The 26,112-nt window shown below is 40.7% G+C and overlaps 1 protein-coding gene across 2 annotated transcripts in view; it reads left to right on the forward strand.

Annotated features, from left to right (window-relative positions):
* Positions 1-1,576: 1,576 nt before the first annotated feature.
* Positions 1,577-26,112, forward strand: part of LOC129710917 (brain acid soluble protein 1 homolog) — a 67,580-nt gene continuing 43,044 nt past the window's right edge. Inside the window, exon 1 of one of the 2 annotated variants that reach the window (XM_055658234.1) lies at positions 1,577-1,851. The gene's annotated coding sequence lies outside the window, so the exon portion shown is untranslated. Of the gene's footprint in view, positions 1,852-2,592; positions 2,777-26,112 lie in introns of those variants that run through there. The other variant, XM_055658226.1, reaches the window with a different exon arrangement.

Consider the following 26,112-nt stretch of genomic DNA (forward strand, 5'->3'; position numbering starts at 1 on the left):
GTTGCGGATCCGGATCCGCCCCCTCTCCTACTCCCAGAGCGGGGCCAAGAAAATTAAAGATAGACACAAAATGCAGGAGTAACTCAGCGGGATCGGCAGTATCTCTGGAGACTGAAGAAGAGTCTCGACCCGAAACATCATCCATTGCTTCTCTCCAGAGATGCTGCTGGTCCCGCTGAGTTACTCCTGCATTTTATGTCCATCTTCAAATTACGTCACTCGCTCCAGACGACTGTGCGGGCGCATGATGACGCATGCGACTCTCGCGGGACTGTCGCGCGACTGTCACTAGCGGTCTGTCGCGTAAGTGATGGCCCAAGTGGGACAGGCCCTTTACAGCGTCAGCCACCTAGGTTTGATCCTGACTATGGTTGCTGTCTGTACGGAGTTTGTAGAGTCTCCCTCTCCAAAGCCTTTATATCTTTCCTGTAATGGGGCGACCAAAACTGCATGCAATATTCTAAATCCAGCCTAACCAAAGTCCGATAGAGTGGCATCATGATTTCCTGACTCTTATATTCAATGCCCCTTGCACTGACCATACACCTTCTTTACCACCCTATCCACTTGTGGTGCCACCTTTAGTGAGCTATGAACTACTTGGACCCCAAGATCCCTCTGCACATCATTGCTGTTACGAGTCTTGTCATTAACTGTATATTCTCTCCTTCCAACCACCCACAATGCAATATCTCACGATTGCTGTGGTTAAACTCCATCTGCCATTTCTTCGCCCATTTCTGCAGCTGATTGATATCCCGTTATAAAAAAAACGGATATCTTGACTGTTAGATTAGCTTGGGATGTGCTGGCAAAACAATGCTTGTTATGAAAACAAAAACGAATGTGAAGATTTGCAAGGGAACCAAAAAATACAAATGTTAAAATCTTTGCTCAGCGCTTTGTCTTAACATGATTTATTATAAGGTTCAATTGTTTGCGGCAGCGTTAAACAAAGTGGCCACCAAGAGAGAGCTAGATAGGGCTCTTAAAAATAGCGGAGTCAGGGGATATGGGGAGGAACGGGGTACTGATTGGGGATGGTACACAAAAATGCTGGAGAAACTCAGCGGGTGCAGCAGCATCTATGGAACGAAGGAAATAGGTAACGTTTCGGGCCGAAACCCTTCTTCAGACTGAGGGTCCTTCTTGAATACTGATTGGGGATGATCAGCCATGATCACATTGAATGGCGGTGCTGGCTCGAAGGGCCGAATGGCCTACTCCTGCACCTATTGTCTATTGACTTGCGGGTAGACACAAAAATGCTGGAGCACCTCAGCGGGACAGGCATCTTTTTGACTTGCGGGTATCTTTTGAAGTACATATATAAAAGAAACCTACAGAGACATATTCACCATAGCTCAGTGACATCCTATGCTTCAATAACTGTGGGTTACAGAATTAGCTTGTTTTCCCCCTTCGAATGCATCTAACGGGCACACTTTCAGTGCGGATGTGCAGACTGCGTGTTTTTGCAGACAGGGTAAGGCTGACTAGAGAAAGCGTAGTGTTTCCCCGGAGACGGGGGCCGCTCAACATTCTGCTCACACACACTGGTTGCTTGGTAGCCGCTTCAGTTCAATCTCTCTCCTCAGTCCAATCTCTCCAATTGAAGCATGGCAGGATCCCCGATCAGCCGCAGAAACGGCAGTGTTGCACTGACGTGCACTCAGTGACACTCAGAAAAGCAGCGAGCAAAGAATGAACATTCAGCAAAACCAGTCTCTGGAACTAACAGACACGTTTACATCATATGATCTTAAAAGCTGCGGAAAAACTTCCATCCGATTGTAAAACTGATATAACAAGTTCACTAGCTGTTGACTGTCCGAGATCAGTCGGATTCTGGTAAGTTCGTTACTTTTTATTGAAAGTTGCGTTATTATTTTAAGTCTTCTCTAGTATGTTGGTGGAAGGTGAATGAGGTTTGACTGATCACTTGCTTTTTAAACTGGTCAGAACTGATTGGACTCTTCTACACCCCGGGTACAGCGAGATGCAGACTGACAGCGCGGTGTTACATCGGCAAAGAACACGCAGGGGGCGCCAGCCAGCTTTGTCTCTCGCTGTGATATTTGCAGCGCTCTTAACCAGTCTCCAGTATTTAACATGAATTATTCCTGGTTGTAATAGCCCCACCCAAAAGACACTTTGCAAGTGAATTGGGGGCATCGTTTAGGGAGAGGACCCATTGATGGTTTGCCTCCAACCACCCCCACCACCACTCCACCCCATCCCTCTGCATCCATGCTCGCACGACATAAAATCCGCAATCATTGGGTTAAAGACATGGTTTTAAAAACATGCCCTTGAAATAAGACATTTAAAAAATAATAATATATATATAATGCACGTATGTGATTCCGTTCCAAAAATTAATTACATGGAAGTTTTGTGTACAAAATGTCAGGAATTTTGTCGTCTTTATGAAAAAAATGAAGAGTTTATTGAAAGGTACACAATCTTTAATTAAAATATTTCAAAGCCGGTTATTTCTTTTAAGTTTAAATTTGGAATAAAGGACACGTGATGCCTATCCCAGTGCCCAAATGTGCTCACAGCGCCATCTCGGATATTATTTTACAAATGGGCTAAGGTTTAGTCGCTCCTGCCTACACTCTCAGGCGAAATGCAGCAGCAGCAGCAGCAGCAGCAGCGGAGGAGTGTCGCGTAAAATCCCCCACTCCTCCCCATTTCACAGTCAGACACAGGCAGCGCAGGCGAAGTCCACTTTAGGACCGGGCAGCAGGGAAAAAGGGCGATCGGAATAACGGTAAGAGACTGACGTGCAGTCTTTCTGCACATAAATATACCGCGGCGTGCATCTGTCCCAAACATTTTAAAGGGTTTGGTCCACCGGGCGATCCAAAGCAGACGGCGGCTTGAATTCTTTGTAGCAGCCAAGGACTGAAGCCACTGCGCTGAGAGGGAAGTGGGTACGTTTTATAGGAACACGGGTTGCGATGTGTGAATGGATTATGTGTCAGTTCATTCCACAGAATCCTCTTATAGACCATGTTCTTTTTGTTCTGTGTAAAGCTTTGCTAACGCTTTGTGAAATGATCTGCAAAGGTGTAAGTCAACAAGTCTTCACTGACTAACCTGTCGCCTATATCAGGGACATGTTTTATTATTAGTCAAGCCAATCTCGAGGCGAAAGGACGGCAGCTGCATTAGATCTTTTTTTTGTTGTAAATTCACGGAGTGAAAACCATTGATGGGCATATTTACCAAGTTGATTCCAGACATCTGGACCGATTAATATTTTAGAGCTCTTTATTTCAGAATCATGTGAATGGAATTTTGTATTTGTGAATACAGACAGAATAAAAGATAGTAGTTGCAATGGCGATCTTCTCTCAAAGCAAACGGACCACCGTTGAGGGCATTTACTTTATTGCTTTGATGAAACCTTTTGGCTATCATTGTTATGAAGGGATTTACTGTAAATGATTGGGATCTTTTAGGTCGAACACATCTGGAATCGTTGTACCGATGCACTGGCTTGAAGCCCGCAGGAGAAAGTGCACGGATCATCTGTTCTGGAGAAACTGCATCTTGTAATACCATTAATCTGCACATGCAGAATTATTGTCCAAATGTTAAGGTTTTTTTGGAAAGAGATCAACACCCACACCCCGCCCCCGCGTTAAGATTTTGCATCATAATGTACAATTGCACTATAATACGCTTTCAACATGATTTGGGCGTGCAGTTCTCGGAAGGGACTGCAGTAGATTTAACGTATATGGCAATTTGCTTCCTTTGTTTCCCCTGACGCATGCGCTTCACCATAGGGTGGGGAACGAAGACATCTCCATAAATCATTCTGTCCAGTCACCAGGACAATGAGAATCCTTCCCTGATTGAACACCATACTCCCACCTCTCTATGAAATGATACATAATTTACCTACATTTTGGTAAGCTTGTGGTTTCTTCGTTTTATCCCGTATATTCTATAAACATTTCATTGTGGTCTATACTTCTTCTAATGAGCAAAAATAAAATGAAAAACAATGTTAGACCACAAACGTTGAACACAGGCAAGCCTGGATATGTAATCTGGTCCCAGCCATGAATTCCAGGGTGCTTTAGGGAAAGGTTTGGCTGTACGAATATTGCAAATGCAACAATTGTTTGAAACCATTTTGAAGCACACTTGCTTCTGTATTATTTTTGATCTACATGTGGAAATAATATTAAAGCAATCCTATTCGCTTCAAAAAAATCCCCCCCCCCCCCCCCCCCCCCCCCCCCCCCCCCCCCCCAACATTTTAGCACCTATATGGCTAGACTAAAAAACACTGGAAAAGGAAAGTTGCACTTCTGTGTGTTTCGTCTTCTCCTTCGCCATTAGCCCGTTGCTGGTCAGGGAGAGGCATTTCATCATTTAATCTCAAATCATTTTGAGGCTAGACGCAAGGCAACACAATTTTCTACCTCCGGATTCATGCCCTGGAAACAATCGTTATTGTTTAACAAATCTTCTCGTTTAACTGGCATTCATTGGTGCTTTGCAAAGAGTAGGTGAATACAATGACTATATTCAATATGATCTGCAGTGTTATGGTTCAGTGGTGATATGGTATTTTTTGCAAAGCAAACTGCTATTATTTGATATAACAGAAAAAACATCTTTGTAATAACGTTCTTCCAAAATTCAAGCATTCAGTCCTACTTTCATTAAGTTCAAGTGTAATTCACCTGGTGCGATCTTTGTTTTTTTCCACCTACAATCTTGCAAAATTAGAGGAATATCTGGAATTGAATTCCTTGCCTACATTCTCTTAAGAAGCAATGCAGTTCCTCCATGACAATTCTGGCTTTTCAGCATTGTGGTTTCGCATCCCGTGAAAACTTCAATATTTAGGAGTTTATTTTGCATTCTATGTTGAATTTCAATACATATGGAGAAAAGGCGAGTATGATCCATTTAGAATTTTACTCTATTCTGGGCAGCGTTTCTTTTTATTTCATGCAAAGAAGAATAAGAATTTGCACCTTTGCACCTTAGAGAATATGTCATGCTATGTTTGTCAATCATTTTTCACATTGGACAGTTCTTGGCAATTGCCGGAAATGAAGCTCACTGCTAATTGTGACATGGCCAGCATAGATTTTAGTTCTTTGCTATTTAATCTTTAGAACATTGTAGAACATTTCCCAGGCTGCTACAAATTCGGCTTCTTAAATGGCTTTACATCAAACAAGATATACTAATTGAATTCCATGGTAATGGGATTTAAAATTCCTTGGATTCTTCGTTAGATAGAACCCCCAGGTTCTGAGCCAATGGTTATGTATAACCATGTCTTTCAAGTTGACATACAGGTGAGTAAGAAGAAAGCAGCAATCTTTGCAGATTAATTAATTTGCCAATAAACAAAGCTGTATGACTACTGATTGAATAGTATTCTGAGCAATAGCTATGAAGTTGCCATAAATTAGGTAAAATAAAATGTGCTAAGCTTGTTGACCTTTGTCAAACACTTGTGCTTGCAGTAACTAATGTAGAAGCATCACAGAACACGATGGAGCAGATTGCAATGGTAAAATGTTTCCATGTCCACCTCTGCACATGAGATTAAATTGGCAGCAAATGATAATAGACCATAGTATAATGGAATAACATTGTAGACTAGCTGAGCCTTGAAGGAATTTTTGATAATATGCATTAATTGTATCTGTGAAGTGAGTTACAAGGTCATAGTGTCATACAACACAGAAACAGGCCGTTGAGCCCAACTTGCCTATGCTGACCAATTTGCCCTATCTACACTAGCCCCACCTGCCCATGTTTGGTCCAAATCCCACTGAACCTTTCCTTTCCATTACCTGTCAAAATCTCTTTAAAATGTTATTACAGTACTTGCCTCAACTACCTCCTCTGTGAAAAAAATACCCCTCAGGTTCCCATTAAATCTTTCTCCTCTCACCTTAAGCCTGTGTCTCCTGGTTCATGATTTACCTTCTCTTGGTAAAATACAATGTAATAGACTATCTATTCCCCCTCATGATCCTGCACACCTATATAAGATCACCCCATAGCCTCCTGCACTGCATGGAATAAAATCCTAGCCTGCCAAATCCCTCCCAGTAGCTCAGGCCCTCAAGTCCTGGCAACGTCCTCGTAAACCGTGTCTGCACTCGTTCCAGCTTAACAACATCCTTCCCATAGAAGGGTGTCCAAAACTGAACACAATACTCCAAATGCAGCCTCACCAATGCCTTATACAACTGTAACACAACATCCCAACTTCTGTACTCAATACCTTGACTGAGTTAAGCCAATATACCAAAGGCTTTCTAGGTCACCCTACCTACCTATGATGCCATTTTCAAGGAAACTGCACTTCTAGATTCCTGGGCTCTACAAAACCCCCAGGGCCCTGACATTCACTGTGAAAGTCCTACCCTGCTTTGACTTCCCAAAATGCACACCTCTCATTTATGTGCAGCAAATCCATTCAATATTCCTCAACCCACTTGTCCAACTAATCAAGATCCCGCTGTAATTGTTGATAACCATCTTCGCTATCTACGTCACTACCAATTTTAATATTATTTGCAAACTTGCTAAATATACTTTCAACATTCTCTTCTAAATCAATGAATTAAACCACAAACACCAATGTGCCCTGCCCCAATCCCTGAGGCACACCCCTAGTCACAGGCCTCCATTCAATAAACAACCTTCCAGAGCAGCCTACCTTCAGAACCTTATCACATGCCTTGCTGATGTCCCAATAGGCAATGTCTATGGCTTTGCCCTCATCCATCATTTTGGTTATTTTACAATCTTCCATATAAAAAATCATGCTGACTATCCCTATTCAGTCTTGTCCATCCTAATGTACTCATATCTTATCCCTCAGAACCCTCTCCATTAACTTGCCTACCACAGATGATAGGCTCACTGATCAATAGTTCTCAGGCTTTTTCTTGCAGCCCTTCTTAAATGGAGGCACAACATTAGCCACCCTGCAGTCTTCTGGCACCTCACCTGTGTCTCATAATGATTGCATATCTCAGCCAGATCACCTGCAATTTTTTATCTAGCTTCCCATCGTGGCCTCGGATATATCTGATCAAGCATGGGAGATTTACCTACTTTCGTACATCTTACGACGTCCAACACCTTCTCGATTATAATGCGGACTGTCCCCAAGACATCTCCATTAACTGTCTCAAGTTCCCCAGTCTTCATGTCTTTCTCCACGGTAAAAGCAGAGGAGAAATACGAATTGAGGACTTTGCCTATCCACTGTAGCTCCACACAGGTCAGACGGAGAAGGCCATATTATAGGCTGCATTCCTTCAGTTCGCAAATTTCTGCTCATACCTTGGTAGTCTTTGCAACTTGCTGTTGAGTTTATGCTTACCTGTTTGGGAAAGTGTCTGTTCAGATCAATTTATTTGGTCACAACAACGGAGAAATGTTATTGTGATCTTAGTGCTCCCTACAGACTGTGGTGCAGTGCAGAATCATGGTGTCATTGAGTCATGTAACATGGACAAACTTCCCTTGGCCCAATTTGGTCATGTTTTGTAGCAGAGCTAGTTAGTCCCATTTGCATGTTCGGCCCATATCCCTTCAAACATTTCCTATGCATGTATCTGTATAAAATAATGAGTCACATGAGTTTTTGAAGATTATGGGCAGGCATGGGAGCAGCTGTACCTTAACACCTGCAAATATGTACACTGGAAGCAAACTTTACACAATGTTTGTTCCTGTTTTGATAGTTCCTTTACTATGAACTCACCTGGAGCTCTGTCTTTTAATATAGGTTATCGGAAGGTTGGTTAAGTAGGTTCAATTGTTGGGTATTAATAGTGGAGTAGCAAGATGGATTCAACAGTGGCTGAATGAGAGATGCCAGATAGTAATGGTGGATGGTTGTTTGTCAGGTTGGAGGCCAGTGACTAGTGGGGTGCCACAGGGATCTGTGTTGGGTCCACTGTTGTTTGTCATGTACATCAATGATCTGGATGATGGTGTGGTAAATTGGATTAGTAAGTATGCAGATGATACTAAGATAGGTGAGGTTGTGGATAAGGAAGTAGATTTTCAAAGTCTACAGAGAGATTTATGCCAGTTGGAAGAGTGGGCTGAAAGATGGCAAATGGAGTTTAATGCTGATAAGTGTGAGGTGCTACATCTTGGCAGGACAAATCAAAATAGGACGTACATGGTAAATGGTAGGGAATTGAAGAATGCAGGTGAACAGAGGGATCTAGGAATTCCCTGAAAGTGGAATCTCATGTAGATAGGGTGGTAAAGAAAGCTTTTGGTGTGCTGGCCTTTATAGATCAGAGCATTGAGTATAGAAGTTGGGATGTAATGTTAAAATTGTACAAGGCATTGGTGAGGCCAATTCTGGAGTATGGTGTACAATTTTGGTTGCCTAATTATAGGAAGGATGTCAACAAAATAGAGAGAGAGTACAGAGGAGATTTACTGGAATGTTGCCTGGGTTTCAGCAACTAAGTTACAGAGAAAGGTTGAACAAGTTAGGGCTTTATTCTTTGGAGTGCAGAAGGTTAAGGGGGGACTTGATAGAGGTCTTTAAAATTATGAGGGGGATAGACAAAGTTGACATGGATAAGCTTTTCCCACTGAGAGTAGGGAAGATTCAAACAAGGGGACATGACTTGAGAATTAAGGGACAGAAGTTTAGGGGTAACATGAGGGGGAACTTCTTTACTCAGCTTCCAGTGAAGGTGGTGGAGGCAGGTTCGTTTTTATCATTTAAAAATAAATTGGATAGTTATATGGACGGGAAAGGAATGGAGGGTTATGGTCTGAGCGCAGGTATATGGGACTAGGGGAGAATACGTGTTCGGCACGGACTAGAAGGGTCGAGATGGCCTGTTTCCGTGCTGTAATTGTTATACGGTTATATGGTTATATATAAGCTCATTTGTTTAATTGACCTCTTTCTGTTCAGAATATAGGGAAGCTTTGGCAAGTGGTTAAAAAAAATCTTATCTCCATAGGGAGTTCCAAGTTTCATGGTGTAATAGAAGACAAAAATGTAAATGCTAGAAAGCTGGAAGTAAATTTTGAAAATTCACAAATGAATCACTTTACTAAACAGATACAAAAGCTGGAAATCTGAAATAACCTTTCTTCCCCCCCCCCACCCCCCCCCAAAAAAAAAACATGCCAGAACAGTCTATCAGTCTATCATGCAGCATTGGTGGAGAGAGAAACAGTGCCCATTTGGCAGCTATGGATCGCTTGTCATTTTCAGATGATTTTCAGATGATTTGTCAGAAAGGTACTCACCTGTGATTTGTGTGGAATCCAACATGAAAGTTACTATTTTTCTCCGATCTCCTTTAACTGTGATCGTTTGAATTACAACTTCTCTCGATAGTGACCAGTTATGCTCTGAATTAACCTATTTCACAGGCAAAATATGCACATAAGAATTAGCAAAAATACTCACATTTAAGGAATCACACAATCATCAATTGGTTGAAATCAACACATTAAGTTTGATTAATATGGAATTTTCTTTGTAGTTAACTCATTCCTCCGTGCTAACAAGATAATAAAAAAATTAGTTCAGCTGCGAGTAACGTTGTATTCTACGAGCAGATTGTCATGTATCAATTTTAATAAATGCTGATGAAATTAGACGAAAGCTTTCCAGCAAAACAAACTTATAAGAACTTCTGAGATATTCTGACCCACAAATGTAAAACATGGCCAAATGGCTTTGCTCCAAATCACAATTACTGTCTCAAAAGAATTACCTTTTCTGTGCTGTGCAAGATTTGCAAAAATAAAATTCCAAAGGTTCAAGGATTACACAAAAGAAACATTCTTTGTCATGATCTGTGGTATTATAATTACATTGTGTACTACATTTATTAGCCTGCCATGAATAATTAGTGCAGATCTTTTTCTCTGCTAGAAACTGTTTCATTCTTCCAAGTCTTTCCAGATGTCTACAAGGAATTGGGACAATTTTAATTCAGTAAGATCCTTTCTTATTTTTTAATTAAAATAAATTACTTAATGTATAAGTTGCTTACTTAAAGCATCACAGTGAAGAGGTCAAGCATTTTTGAACCAAAGTTCATAAAAAATGTTTTATTTAATTTTCACAAACATTATAATTATGGTCTCACCACATTTTTTTGTCAGCTATAAATATCCATAATATCTACAGTGAAAGTCAATGAAATTAGGAAATTCAAGACATTATAAATGTATCAGAAAATCATAGCCACAAGCTTAGCTTTCCAAAGTAAATGCTTATTCCAAGTTCACTCTAAAGATAACCATATAATAAATTGGATTGCAGTCCAGTGTTATACTGTCATGTAGCATAAAATACCAGGTAATCCTGAGATTCATTTAATATTCTCCTAATCCTATTAAATACAAAAATAATTTTGCGATTAAATTTTCATGTTTGATACTTCTGGAATTCTGATACTTTTCCTCCTGCACATTTTTCTTTTATTTGGAATCTTTAGTATCTGATTAATAAATCCATTATAATGGGAAAGCTGAAAGATACAGAAGATTATTTTCATAAAATCTTGAATCCAAAATTAAAATGAGATGGATACTCGAAACCTGAAATAAAACTAGAACATGTTTGTACCCATAGTTCTCTCTTGATCAATATCCTGTTGTAACCATGGACAGCCTTATTTACAGTCCACTACACCACCAATTTGGGTATAATTCGAGAATGTATTAATGAACCCACCAACATTATAACCAAAATAGTTAATATATATGACAACAGGGGACCCGGCACCAAAATCCCTGTGACACACCACTCATGGCAAGCCTCCAAACAGAAAAACAATGCTATTATCACCCTCTGTTATCAGCTGCTAATATCTTCCACTACTATTACCTTCCCGACCAGTGTATCATGCATGACTTTGTCAAAAACCTTGCTAAAGTCCATGGAGATGAAGTTTTCCCCACTGTCCTTCTCAAAGCTCTTCAAATCACCCATTTCATGAGACGCTCAAAGCCTGTGCTGAGTATCCCTACTCTGTCCTTGCCTTTCTAAATGAAGATGGACCTTGGACTCCAGGATCACCTCCAGTAATGTTCCCACCACTGATTTTAGACTTACCAACCTTTAGTTCCCTGGCTTGTCCTTGCAGCTCTTCTTAAGTAAACACATGCCATTAGCCACCGTCCAGTCTTTCAGTATCTCATCTGTGGGTAAAGAAGACTGCCAGGACCCAACAATTTCTTCCCTTGCTTCCCACGATGTCCAAATTTACACTAGGTCATGCACTTGGAATCTATTCACCTTAAGATGTCTGAAATCCACCAGCACCTCCTCCGTCCAATATTGATGTACTGTATTCAATTCAATGGCACTTTGTTAAACGGTACTTTATCACGTATGGAGTACAGGAACATTCATTTTTGTGTACAGTTCTGTGCAGGTATCTCTATTCATAAACACTAAGATACATCTTAGATGTTTCTGGACCTTACTGTTCTCTTTAAATTCCTCTGCTTCTGTGATCTTCTGTACATGAATACAGATGAGAAGTGTTCATACAAGAACTGACAACTCCACATTACACATCGAAGACCAGTCTGATTCTTAATGGGAACTGTTCTTTCCCTAGTCACCCTTTTGCTTTGAATATACTTGTAGAATCTCTTGGGATTCTCCTTTACCTTATCTGCCAAGGATGCCTCATGGCCTCTCTTAGCTCTTCTGATTTCCTTCGTAAGTGTACTTCTATGTCCCTTATAGTTCTCGAGAGACTCGATTGATCCCAGCTGCTGTATCTGACATATGCCTCTCTTTCCTGACCAATATCTCTCATCAGCCACGGCCCCTAATTCCACCAGCACTCTGACAGGAAGAGTGTTAACCTTGACCTTTCCCAATCTCATTTTGAAAAGTCCACCACTTGCCAGACATCTCTTTAAACTGCTAACAGCCTCTCCCAATCAACAATTGCAAGTTCCTGTCTCATGGTTTCTTGAGCCAACTGTCTTTAACGATCTTATCCTGCAAATTTCTTTAAAGACTAACATTTTTATTTTCTCCACATATGTAACAAATGAACAAGCTAACTATAATACAGCAAAAGTGATAGTGGAGTATGGTCTCTAATCTCTTTTACATGTCCTTGTAAAGATTTGAGTAAGTCAGTCAATTAAGTACTATATGAACAATGAGATGTCAATTCTCTGCCCCACTTCACTCCAATGCTTAAGATCCATTTCATCGTCATGGCTCTGTCTGAGAATGTAGAGGAAAAATGCAGGAAAATTAGGCACATGGGAGTCTAAATTATTTTTGTTCATTTGCTTCAAATGGATGAAGAACATTGGGGAAACATGTAGACACAGTTCAGTATTTGATGGGAGACTGTAATTGAAACAGTGCCACTAGAAGATCTAAGCTCAAACCCATTAGTTGTTTGTATTGAGCTAAGGGGCACAGAAGAAAATCATTCCATTATCTGGCAGACTACAATCCTTCATGATTGATAATTCATACATAGTTTAATTTATCATGAGTTTTATTTTAAGCATGATTGTCTGATGTGGTTTTATTCACCAGAGACCTGCTTTGTTCTGCAGATCTTCAGTTTGTGTCAAAGTTGTTGCTTTAAGTTTTTTAATATATTCCTAGCTGTGCTTGATTGTCTCTTTAGTCCATTTCAGAGGGTTTTTAAGTATCCGTTAAGTTGCTCAGGAAGTTACATTATGCATTCATCGGGCTGGATTAGGATACTACTGTGTCACAGACCCAATCAGGGTGTTAGCCATAGTTTTGAAAATTGCTATTAAACTCCATTGGAGCAAGAGTTTGTCAATTGTCAGTAATTTGTTCATGAGATTTTCACCTGATTTCCGATAAATCTCAAACTCCCAGATTGTATGAATATATTTGTACCAAACCATAGTCCAACCGCACTTGGAGTATGCACTTGGAACCCCAGCACCAAGAAAAAATAAAGATGTTCTTCAAAATATTCAACGAAGAGCAGCCCGGTTTGTGTGCGGCGACTTCAGACGACAATCCAGTCTAACCAAAATGCTCCCGACATAAACTGGGTCTTTACTTAGGTCTTTATTCTCTGGAGCGCAGAAGGTTAAGGGGGAACTTGATAGAGGTCTTTAAAATGATGAGAGGGATGGACAGAGTTGATGTGGACAAGCTTTTCCCTTTGAGAGTAGGGAAGATTCAAACGAGAGGACATGACTTCAGAATTAAGGGATAGAAGTTTAGGGGTAAAATGAGGGGGAACTTCTTTACACAGAGAGTGGTAGCGGTGTGGAATGAGCTTCCAGTGGAAGTGGTGGAGGCAGGTTCATTGGTATAATTTAAAAATAAATTGGATAGGCATAAGGATGAGAAGGGAATGGAGGGTTATGGTATGAGTGCAGGCAGGTGGGACTAAGGGAAAATAATTGTTCGGCACGGACTTGTGGGCCGAGATGGCCTGTTTCCGTGCTGTAATTGTTATATGGTTATATGGTTCCTTGTAACCAGACGCCAGATGCTCAGACTAACTACCCTTCACAAGATCATCAACCAGGATATCGACCTCGTGCTGACATACGTCAAAGAGAAAACAACAAGATCCAGAAGAAGCCACAACAAGCAATTTGTAGTTCAATAACACACACTTTAACTCCCTACATCCAGTTATTTTCCCCTGAAGCAATTGGAATGCCCTCCCACATTCCTCTGTTGACATGCCCACCTACGCAACCTTCAAGATCTCCATCCAGGACAACAGACTGCATAGCCCTCGCTAGTCCAGACCCACTCTCGTCAACTTCCAGTATAGTCCCTGGTGGACTCTTCGGGAGTGATGACCACAAGGTACAAGGTACCTCAGTCATTGGACCAAACCAGCTCCATCTCATTCTGGCTGTTGTTCAAAACAGTAAGTTTTGCAAGACGTGTGTGATTTGGAGGAAGATATGAAGTAATGTTTTTCACCAGGGACTTTCTTCCACACTTTTGGGAAGATGTGAACCTTCCACTTCTTCCGTGCCTCAGCTTTGCAGGCTTGTGGTGTAAAAACAGGTTGGTTCTGAGTAGAACACAGTAAACAAAAAATTTGAGCAAAGCAGAAGTTACCTATCTCAAAGTTGAGGAACTTTGGTCCTTTATTGTAAAGGAGTGAATTGGTGAGAAAATTACATCTATTAGCTATTAGGGAGCTATCAGGTGCAGGAGGAGTGTTATCAATGACCACTTCCTGCTTTCTGAGTCATTCTTCCCCCCTATAATCACATTGTATTATCTTTCACCTTTTTTCCCAATTACAATCAGTTTTGCATTGTCTATTCTTAGTCATCAGTAAAAAGATAAATGGAGTGGAAATCATCGCAGGCTCTCATTAATATCTACCAATGGCTTTTTGCATAGTGGCTCGGCAGGGACTTTGGAGCTTTCCTGTATGTTGGGCTGGATGTGATGTGTGTCTGTGGAGGTCCAGGGGAAAGGAATGAAATTGCATAAAATAACCATGGTAAACAGATTATGTACTATAGACACAGCATGCTTACCAGTAATATCAGTTTATCAACAAGCACATGGCAAGCTAACAGTAGTTTCTGGTTCGACACAAGCTGGACTGGCAACATCTCGACCCAAACCTTCACCCATTCCTTCTCTCCAGAGATGCTGCCTGTCCCATTGAGTTACTCCAGCATTTTGTGTCTACCTTTGGTGTAAACCATCGTCTGCAGTTCCTTCCTATTAAGTTCTGGATTTGTCAATTTATGATCTCATGCAACTTCTTTCCTTCAAGATAGATACAAAAAGCTGGAGTAACTCAGTGGGTCAGGCAGCATTTCTGGAGCAAAGGAATAGGTGATGTTTCAGGTCTTGACCCGAAACACCGCCTATTCCTTTGCTCCAGAGATGCTAACTGATCCACTGAGTTACTCCAGCATTTTGTGTCTACGGTGTAAACCACCATCTGTAGTTCTTTCGTACACTCTTGCCTTCAAGATTGCTACTGATTGGACCTTAGATTGAGGTAACAGTCAGCAACTTGTTGAAGTGGAGCAAGCTTAGATGTAGGCACTGGTTCTAGAGGGAAGTACAGGCCATTGGCTCTCCAATACTCAGCACATCTTCCATTGCGCATCAGCGTGCTTCAACGCTGAAGTAGTAAATGTGTTTGAGGTCAGAAGCCACCATGTGTGACCTCCATCTGTGCTGGTCTCCATAGTGAGCGACCAGGCATGGTTCGCATCTGTTGCCCATGATTTCCAAACAGTGGCTTCTTCCGTTGAAATGGGATTGCCAACATCCACGAAAAGGTGAGTTTAAGTCTTTTGTTTAATTTAACGTTATATATGGTGTAATACATTTACAGTATCTTAATATATTTGTAATTAATGTTTTTCTTTTTTAATTATTTAAATAAATTGAAACTGTTTTCCAATATTCCCAGGATGGAAACATCAAATACTAGGAGGGCATAGCTTAAAGGTGGGAGGGGCAAAGTTTAAAGGAGATGTGCGGGGCAATTTGTTTACACAGAGGGTGGTGAGCCATGAACACATTGCTTTGTGGTGTGGTTGAAGCAGATATGTTAGCGACATTTAAAAGTCTTTTGGATATGCAGGGAATTATATGGTTTCTGTGCCGGGAAATAAATATATGGTTTCTGTGCCGGGAAATAAATGACAAGTGGCATCATGTTTAGCATAGGCTTTGTGGGCTGAAGGGCCTAATCTTGTACTGTACTGTTCTATGTTCAATGTCAACGAACATCAGGATGCCTGTTCGCTGTTCCTGACACACTCAGGTAGGTGCAGGCACAGGATAGTCTGGAGTTCCCATGCGGATGGTGCTTTGGTTCAAGCATGATCTGACCCATAAAGATTTTTAATATAATTAGAAAAGGTTTTTTAATGCTACATTTTCTTCAGTTTACATCTTGAGATGCCACACTATAAATAAAAGTTATTGTAGTAGCTCCTTCCAACTCTGTTCTAAGTTTTAAGATATTTAACAATGAATATATTTAACAAGCATTATATTTTATTCTTCTATTGTGACATTAAGATGCAGTGAAACTTCAGTATAATATCCTTGATCCACTAGGATGGGAAAACAAAAATCACCACAAATTTAATGCAGTCTGCACTGGAGCTCAAAACCAATTTAAAAAATTGCTTTGTTTTGTTCTGATCACATTGCCAAACATTTATCTTGAATACCCCATATATGTTTGACAGGGATTACATCTGACTTTACTGCAAAATGCACTCTTTTCCATTGCCATTCACTTAATGGAGAAGGGATCTTTGTCATCTAAGGCATATTGTTAATGATAATTCCATTACCCCTTTATCAGATGCAGAGATCGATTCACAGCTCACCTCATACCTTAGTTACTGGTATTTGGTGTTACACAAGACAAGACTTCACTGCTTTTCCTTTTTTATCTAACGAGGCGTCTTGTCAGAACTGGTCATTAACCGCAGAGCCGATCTTGATTACTTGGCCTGTTGGAGCTCCTGAATATTTAATCATTTTCAACAGAGCTAGTTTTCAGGAAAATTAATCACAATGCATAAAAACATAACAATTAAGTTGTGTTCATTTTAAAGTACCTCCATATAATCTGTAAACTGTCCCACTTGGAAAAAATAACTTTATTTTTTGTACCTTCCTCTGAAGTCTTCTAGTTTCAAGATTACTCAGGCTCCTCTTGTAGAATGGACAGATACTTCTTTGCTGTTGATTAACCTACATGTTAGAGAACTGAATAATGGTTGGATGAATGATACTACAAGTGGCATTAAAATAACATATGAATATCTAAAATGTTTCATTAAATGGCAGAAAAGAGTTTGTTGTCTGTGTATATACAAAAAAAAAGTAAACGGCAATTGTAAGATTTATTGTGAGCATAAGGAAATATGATCAAATATGATTGCTGGTCTCAATGCAGTGAATAACATTTTCATGTCCTTTTCAGCTATAAATAAATCTTTATTGTACATGGATAATATCCTTGTAAATCCACATAAAACATAGAACCGTACAGCACAGGGACAGGCCTTTTGACCCACACAGTCTGATGCCAAGTTTCACTGCACAGCTGCCTGCCTATAGTGTTATAGTCTGTAATCCTCCATTCCCTGTATGTTCATATGCCTGCTTAAAAGTTTGTATTCCATCTGAATCTCCTTCCATCTTTCCTTATCCAAAGCAATGAAAATAATTTGTGCTTCTCATGCTTCTACATGTAGCCAGCATTCACTATTCACAAGAATAACACAAGAAGCTGGAGCAACTCAGCGGGTCAGGCAGCATCTCTGCAGAAAAGGAATAGGTGACGTTTTGCGTCAAAAGGGGTCTCAACACGAAATGTCACCTATTTCTTTTCTCCAGAGATACTCCACCTTCTTGTGTCTATCTTAGTTTTAAGCCATCATCTGCAGTTCCATCCTACGCATTTCATTACTCATTCCTAATTACACTTTTAAAATATATGGGTAATGCCTCTCTGGACTTGGCAGTTCATACTTTCCTGATTGTTTTTTATCCTCCATGGATCTGGTTTTCATCTTGGCTTCAACAGTTTGTTGAGTATGTAATGAGATTGCACGTACTGTAAGTCTTAGGGATCAAAACAGAAAAGACTGCTAAAAAGACAGCGGGTCAGGCAGCATCTGTGGAGAGGAGTACGTTTCCGTTGAATTGCCTTTCACCTGAACTTGAAAAGAGTAGAAATTGAACATGTTAATTATGGTTTAAGGAAGGGTTGGTTAGGGTGAAGGTAACGCCTGTGATATGGTGGAAATGAAGACATACTGTTGCAAACTGTACAAATACAGTTGTAAACCCTCATTTTAATGGACCCCTTAATAGAGGTTTTCGGATGCAGCGGAAGGACCTGCTGATGCCACCCCCAGCTTGCACTGCCTCCCGTCGCTTAGAGCCCGGGCTCCGACACCACCCACAACTCACTGGGTGCACCAGCGAGCCCTTCTTCACCCACCTCACATTCTGGTTGACAGGGCCGTTGGTGTGGGCTCACGTTGTCGCCCCTGGGGACAGTGCTTTCTTCAGGCCCATGCCACCAACAGGACGTGCTCGGTCACCATGGGGTTCCCTCCTCTCTCACCAGCTGCTGCTTGTTCCGATCATCCATCGTTTGTCCACTCGGCCTTCCACCACCCCCCTTCTCCACCGCCACCTCCTCCGACATACTCAACTTTGGAAGAGGCGGCAGTGGAATGGGCAGTGGACAAAGCGAAGGAAGAAGTGGCAGCTGGTGATTGTCGTCAATTCCGAATCGTCGTCAATTCCTTCTCACCATAGCTGCTGCCTCACCCGCTGAGTTACTCCAGCATTTTGTGTCTTCCAGCGGTCTGAAGAAAGGCTGCACCGTGAGCTGCAATAGCAGCCACTGGTGAAGGGTTGGCTGGTGCAGACCAACATCATGGCCATCAATTTTTAAGATGAAATGACACAAAGTGCTACAGTAACTCAGCAGACTGAATTAAGTGTCTGTCCCACTTAGGCTATTTTTAGGCGACTGTCATAGTTGTAGCAGGTTGCCGAAAAACCGGTGACTGGATCCCCCTTCGACATAAAATTTGAAATAGAATCATTACTTTAACAACAAAAAAAAAACTGAAGTCAGTACTGGCGACAACCTACGTTAACCTGGCGACAGATATGACAGCACCTATGTCAGGAGAAGTCAAGCTACGTTCATTGGAGTCAAACCCACTGTCGCCAACTGTCTCCGAATTTTTTTAAACATTTCAAAATCCAGCGGCGACGAGAAAAACACTACGATTCTTTGGGCGCCTGAGGAGGCGACTCACGACTATACAGGCGACACCTCGGCGGCCATGTGGAGACAACCTAGTCGCCTGTAATCGCCTAAAAAATAGTCTTTAAGCGAGACAGGCATTAAGTGGGACAGGCCCTTTAGTCTGAAAAAGGATCCTGAATTCATCTATCAAATGTTCTCTGGTGATGCTGTCTGATCTGCTGAGTTACTCCAGCACTTTGTGTCCTTTTGTGTAGTGACCATCACCTGCAGTTCCTTGTTTCAACTGCATACAATGACAATACCGTACATGGCTATAGCTGACAATCGGCAATAATGGATACCTTTCCCCCTCCCTATGGTCCGTTAGAACGAGGGATTACTGTAGTAGTGGTGACAGATGGAACACTTATTAGAATAAAGAATAAAAGAATAAAGAATAGAACAGTTATTCAAGCAACTTCTAAATGAAGATTATTTGGCCGTTATTATATTGATGCTGAGAATTGCTGTATGCATATCGGCGACTATGTTTCTTAAATAGTAAGAGATACTACATTCAAAAACATTGAATAATTTGCAAACTGATTTGAGGCACTGTGCTGTCATGAAAATTGTGATGACTTTGCAAGTCTCTTAAAATGCAGAATTTCACTTTTTTTGTATCAAATATAATTTATGTAATTACGATCATGATACAAAACAAAACCGTGGTAACACACCAATCACCATAGTACAAAACCACCAAATTGTCTAGACACTAAATTTTCAAACAACTCTGTGACAATCCTTACAAATATACTAACTAACTGCTATTATAACTATGTTCCTCTCTAACACCACCCAGGTGCAGACATAACCCCGGAAAAGGGGAAAACATCTGGCTCGGGCAAAGCCCTGTTCTGCCTGGTGCCGTGACTCGCAGAGTCCAGCTTGGCCAGGCCTAGGAGCAACCCAACCAGGACATCTTTGGCCCTACCCACTCCCTAGATCTTGTCACCAGTCCTCCGGTCACAATGAATTTCATTGTGGATGTGTGCTAGGCGAGGCACTTAGATTAGTAAACGGAGGCCATACACTGATTGGAAAATATGAGTCACAGCAGGGTAAAGGTATCTGAGATTACAGGTACTCAAATCACAAAAATAAAAAAATAGTGGCACAGGTTAATAAATTCATAGAAATGCTAACCCATATCTAGGGTTAACATTGAAGTGTATAGAATTGAAAAGAATTGTAATGCGATAATGTACTGTAAAACATTGATTAAGATCTTTTAAGGTAATACCATGTAGTAGATTGATTAGGTTTATATGGAGGTTAGGCTGTGGATATTTACCGCCAATAATTCCAAAGGACGGTATGTCTTCAGTCAGAATTGCTAGAAGTTGGCATAGAGTCATAGTCATGCAGCATGGAGACTGGCTCTTGCTGACCAAGATGCCCCATCTAAGCTGGTTCCATTTGCCCAGATCCTTCTGAATCTTTCCTATCCACGTACCTATCCAAGTGTCTTTTAAATTTTGTTCTAGCACCTGCCTCAATTACCTCAGCTGGCAGTTCGTTCTATATACCCATAAGTGAAAGTTATCCCTCAAGTTTCTATTAAATATTGCTCCTCTCACCTTAAACCTGTGGGTTTTGATTGCCCTTCTCTGGGCAAAAGACTGCCTATTCCATTATCTTCACCAGATCTATTCAATGCATGATTTTCTGCACCTCTATATGATCACCCCTCATCTTCCTGCGCTCTAAGGAATAAAGTCCTAGTTTTCCCAACCTCTCCTATAGCTCAGCCCCTCAAGTCCTGGGATCTGCTACAACAAGGAGTAATTGAGGTAAAGAGGATGGATGTCTTTAAGAGAAGCCGGATAAGCAGATGATAGAAAAGGAACTAGTGAAGCTTGGACTCCAATGAACTGTGGTGGTAGGGAGCATTATCACTGGCATAGACAATATTCTATTTTAGTAGAGTAAATGTAACTGAATTAAACTTAATTTGAAGTAGATATTCTTGATGAAGAAAAGTTAGTAAACGATATATGAATGCACTATTAATAAAATGGTTTAGTTTAGAGATACAGAGCGGAAACAGGCCCTTCGGCCCACCGAATCCACACCCACCAGTGATCCCCGCACACCTTTGCTATCCTACTCACACTGGGCACAATTTACAATTATACCAAACCAATTAAATTACAAACCTGTACGTGTTTGGAGTGTGGGAGGAAACCGGAGATCGTGGAGAAAACACACACAGGTCACAGAGTGAACGTACAAACTCCGTACTGACAAGCATCTGTAGTCAGGATCAAACCCGGGTCCCTGGTGCTGTAAGGCAGCAGCAACTGTACCTCTGTGCTGCCCAAGCTTAATAAAGCTGTTCACTCCTCGATCGATACAACCGGTCAGTATTTAGCCCAATTATTTGTGTAATCATAAATATTTGTATCTGATGCCTGTGAGCTGTGCCTCACTTAAGAATATATAACCATATAACCATATACAATTACAGCACGGAAACAGCCCATCTCGGCCCTACAAGTCCGTACCGAACATTTTTATTTTCCCCTAGTCCCATATACCTGCACTCAGACCATAACCTTCCATTCCTTTCCCATCCATATACCTATCCAATTTATTTTTAAATGATAAAATCGAACCTGCCTCCACCACTTCCACTGGAAACTCATTCCACACAGCTACCACTCTCTGAGTAAAGAAGTTCCCCCTCATGTTACCCCTAAACTTCTGTCCCTTAATTCACAGGTCATGTCCTCTTGTTTGAATCTTCCCTACTCTCAATGGGAAAAGCTTATCCATGTCAACTCTGTCTATCCCTCTCATCATTTTAAAGACCTCTATCATGTCTCCCCTTAACCTTCTGCGCTCCAAAGAATAAAGACCTAACTTGTTCAACCTTTCTCTGTAACTTAGTTGCTGAAACCCAGGCAAAATTCTAGTAAATCTCCTCTGTACTCTCTCTATTTTGTTGACATCCTTCCTATAATTGGGCGACGAAAATTGTACACCATACTCCAGAATTGGTCTCACCAATGCCTTGTACAATATTAACATTACATCCCAACTTCTATACTCAATGCTCTGATTTATAAAGGCCAGCACACCAAAAGCTTTCTTTACCACCCTATCTACATGAGATTCTACCTTCAGAGAACTGTGCACAGTTATTCCTAGATCCCTCTGTTCAACTGCATTCCTCAATTCATTACCATTTGCAATGCACGTCCTATTTTGATTTGTCCTGCCAAGATGTAGCACCTCACACTTATCAGCATTAAACTCCATCTGCCATCTTTCAGCCCATTCTTCCAAATGGCCTGAATCTCTCTGTAGACTTTGGAAATCTACTTCATTATCCACAACACCACCTATCTTAGTATCACCTGCATACTTACTAATCCAATTTACCACACCATCATCCAGATCATTGATGTACATGACAAACAACAGTGGACCCAACACAGATCCCCGAGGCACCCCACTAGTCAAACTATTAATTATAACCAAGTTATGTTATATCATCCAAAGGAGGTTTGATAGCAGAATGAAGAAGGGTCCCGACATGACACATCACCTATTCTTGTTCTCCAGAGATGCTGCCTTATCAGCACATTTGTGTCTGTGTTGATATCAGTAAGCCTCCACCTTGTAATTTCCTGAAAAAAATATTTGTGTACAGATCACAAGGATTTGAAAATCTTATTTCACTTTTCAAAGTCACAAATTACCCCACTCAAATCTAACTGCTATCTGACTGGGTAGGAAGTTGCTTTCGCCAAATACCAAAGGACTCTATGCACAATTAGAAGCCAAAACCACTTGCAAATTCTTAGCCTATAATAAAAACATTTTCCTGCAATTTTTGTCAAAGCATTTGATATGCCATCTCAAAATAATTAGGTTTATATCCATGACACAATTTAGTTTTGGCCCATCTTGAGTCTATAGTTTTGTTAATTCTCATGGGTACCAGAATGTTTTATCAAGATAGTGATTTGATATCTGCAACCATTGGATGTAAAAAGTTGAGGCAATCAACATGCATTTGGCTTAAATTACCATGTTGCAGAAACTTCACTGCTGAAAACATTGACACAAACTATCACAAAGCTAATTGGAGACTAAAAGGATACAGTACATGCTCCAGCCCATGTTATCTACTCTATCATTTCTGTAGAAAATTGGCAACTGAAGTTGTACTCATGCACCCGCGAGAATTACTCCTCTTCCTTCTGGTAGTTTTGAGGATTCCAGTTCCACGGCCCCTGTTAATTTGCTGATGGAAAAAGATTGGTTCATGAAGAACGTTTTGAGTTTATTTTAGTGGACCAGAAAGCTTTCTAATGTCAAAGGTTACTTGATTCACAAGGAAAAAAATGAGGAGACTCATTAACAGGATGTCTCAAAAGTTGACCTGATATAGCTGTCATTTTGGAAATATGCCCGACTTCATGCAATGAATATCCTTGAACTATAAGAATGCTCTTGTGTACTCCCAGTTCCAGCAGCTGTGATAACCCAGTGTGTCATTTTCTATTAAGATTTCATTCTGTTTATCAACAAAATTTACTGTTGGAAAATTTCAGAAAGATTGTCATAAAACGTTCTGTATTTCTTTAAACAGTGATTAACTATTATTAACCATTTGGAAAATATAGCCAGGAATAAACTGATAATTTTGGACCATATTCACAATTCCTTCACTTTGATGTTGATAAATAACTTTTCGCCATGAAGAGACAAAAGAAAAATGTAGCCTTGCATCAAATTGTATTGTATTGCATTCTGCTAGCAAAATTCAGCTCCATTGTTATTGAAAGTAGCCAGTTTTCAGAGATTGCTTTCAATGCATGTCCTCTAATAGACTGCACAAAAAATAAAATTCTACTTCAGGTATTCATCTATCATAATGGCAATTTAGTATGAATTCCTTTGAAAGAATGTCTTAAGTGCTTATGTATATCGATACTTGCACTGAACTGTATACAAAAATGAATTCACTGTACCTTGGTACATGTGACAAATGAAAATGATTAAGTAGCGCGGGCGGCTTGAAAAGTCTGGAGCATATCAGAGTAAAATGTTAGTGTAAATACCTGGTATGGATGCAGTATGTTTCTAACAATTCTCGGGCCGCGCTGGATTTGGAGCGCCTCGCAGCCAGGGGTAGAGTTGCCGGGGTCTACAACCGGCGCCGCCCGCAGCCCCACTGGCCAGTTGCGCTGCGGAACTTACTGCGACCCTCACCCCACGGCAACGACGACCCGGATTTGACCAGGAACCATTTACCTCTGACATTTGCATTCTTGTGACTAATTTCCTCTATTTTGAACTTAAACCATACCCTCATGACCTTTCAAATTGATTTGAGCAAGAGTACTACTGAGATGCCTTAGTCAAGGGGTGATGACCATGACCATATCACATCATCTCATCATTTGTCAAATGATGACAATTGCGCCTCATGGTACAACGTACTTTTTACCTTTCAGAACTGTAAATTGTATGTCTGGAATTTAATTATTAAATTATATTGTAATGATTTTGTGGTTTCCTGATGCCTGCTTATCAATTTTCAATTTTTAATTTGAAGCTGCTGGAGTGAAAGTCCTAAAATCAGCAGAGACATAAACTGGACAAGGAGTTAGAGATTTTAGGCAGGATATGAAACCACCAGATCTCTGTCCCGCTTTAACCATGGGCATCTCCTTGGCTCCTTGGCTCCTTGGCTCAGAGTTGATTTCTGATTACAAACATGTTAAAAACAATGGAAGAAAGTTGGGTCTTTCATCTCCAAAAGGAAGTAGGAGAGTTAGCGTTATGAGCCGCCAAGAGACGTCCTGAGCTCCGACGTACCCGCTATGTACATTCTACGTACTTACCACGAGTTTGATTTTTTTTTAAATTCGGGCGAGCTCTTGGGTAAACTCGTATAGTGGGACAGGCCCTTTAGTAGTAATTTAGGTCAAACAAGAAGAAAAAATGAGAATTGGCAGCTCTTTATTGCAGAAGCTAATCAATAAGCGGGATTGATTCGAGAAAATGCATTGACAGCAAAATGTGCCAATGCAGTCAAAACCAAACAATGCAATAGAGATAGTCTGTAGGGGTGAAATAAGTTCAACTGAGTTGATTATCAAAAATTCTGATAAACAATATTACTATTTTGAGTTGAAACAACACATTGAGAGAGAATATTTTCCAGTTCCCATAATATTTTTTTTCATAGCCAAAAAATTGAATACTTTTTGACAGATAATTAGAATTATTCATCTTATACTTGGGGAACCATTGTGTGGGATCCTGCACCTGAAAAGTATCTGAGCTTCACCCACATAATGCAGCCCTACAAACGCTTATTGATTTTAATTGTGGAATTTTTTATTTCAGTTTTGTGATAAATGGAGTTTGTAATCCCAGTGATTTAACACAGCACTGACAGTAATTTGATACTAAAACTAGCTAGTTCTGACCCGAATCGTCACCTTTACGTTTTCTTCAGGGATGATGCCTGGCACACTGAATTACTCCAACATTTTGTGTCTATCTTTAGCAGTGTAAAGAGTTGGTCTGATTAAGTGAACACTGGTTAAGTTAATTGTGCTGTGTAATATTATCCTTTGTGTGCTAAAGCCCAGGTAAGATGCTAAGTACAGGCACAGAGTTGAAGTCATAGAATCATGCAGCATGGAAACAGGCCATTCTGCCCAACCCATCCATGCAGACCAAAGTACCCCATTTTAGCTAGACCCACGCGTGCGTTTGGTCAATATTCCTCTAAACCTTTTCTTTCCATGTATCTGTCCAAGCGACTTAAGTATCTGCCTCAAATACCTCTTCTGGCAGCTCATTCCATCTGTCTGCCCCCCTTTGTGTGAAAACATTGGCCCTCAAGTTTCTATTCAATCTTTCCCCTCTCACTTTAAACTTCTAGATCCCCCTACCTGTGAAAAAGCCCATGAGTATTGAACCTATCTATTCTCCTCATGGTTGTATTCCAGGGTTCATTCGCAACTGCTTTGCTATTCACTCTAACAGGAACATGCATACTTGCTGGAAGTGCCAATATTTGTTCATTCATGTCCATAATGAGTCCATAAATGGAGACTAGAAATATGCAGCATGGAAACATGTTCTTTGACCAACTGAATTCATGACAACCATCAACCAACTATTTACACGAAACCCGTTTTTATTCCCTCCTCCTTATCATCAATCCCCCCCCCCCCCCCTTAATTATTTATTAACACCACACTGAGGACATTTTACCCTGGCCAATTAACCCTACCCACACATCCATGGG

This window comes from Leucoraja erinacea, chromosome 2, assembly GCF_028641065.1.
Source record: "Leucoraja erinacea ecotype New England chromosome 2, Leri_hhj_1, whole genome shotgun sequence".
NCBI lineage: Eukaryota > Metazoa > Chordata > Chondrichthyes > Rajiformes > Rajidae > Leucoraja > Leucoraja erinaceus.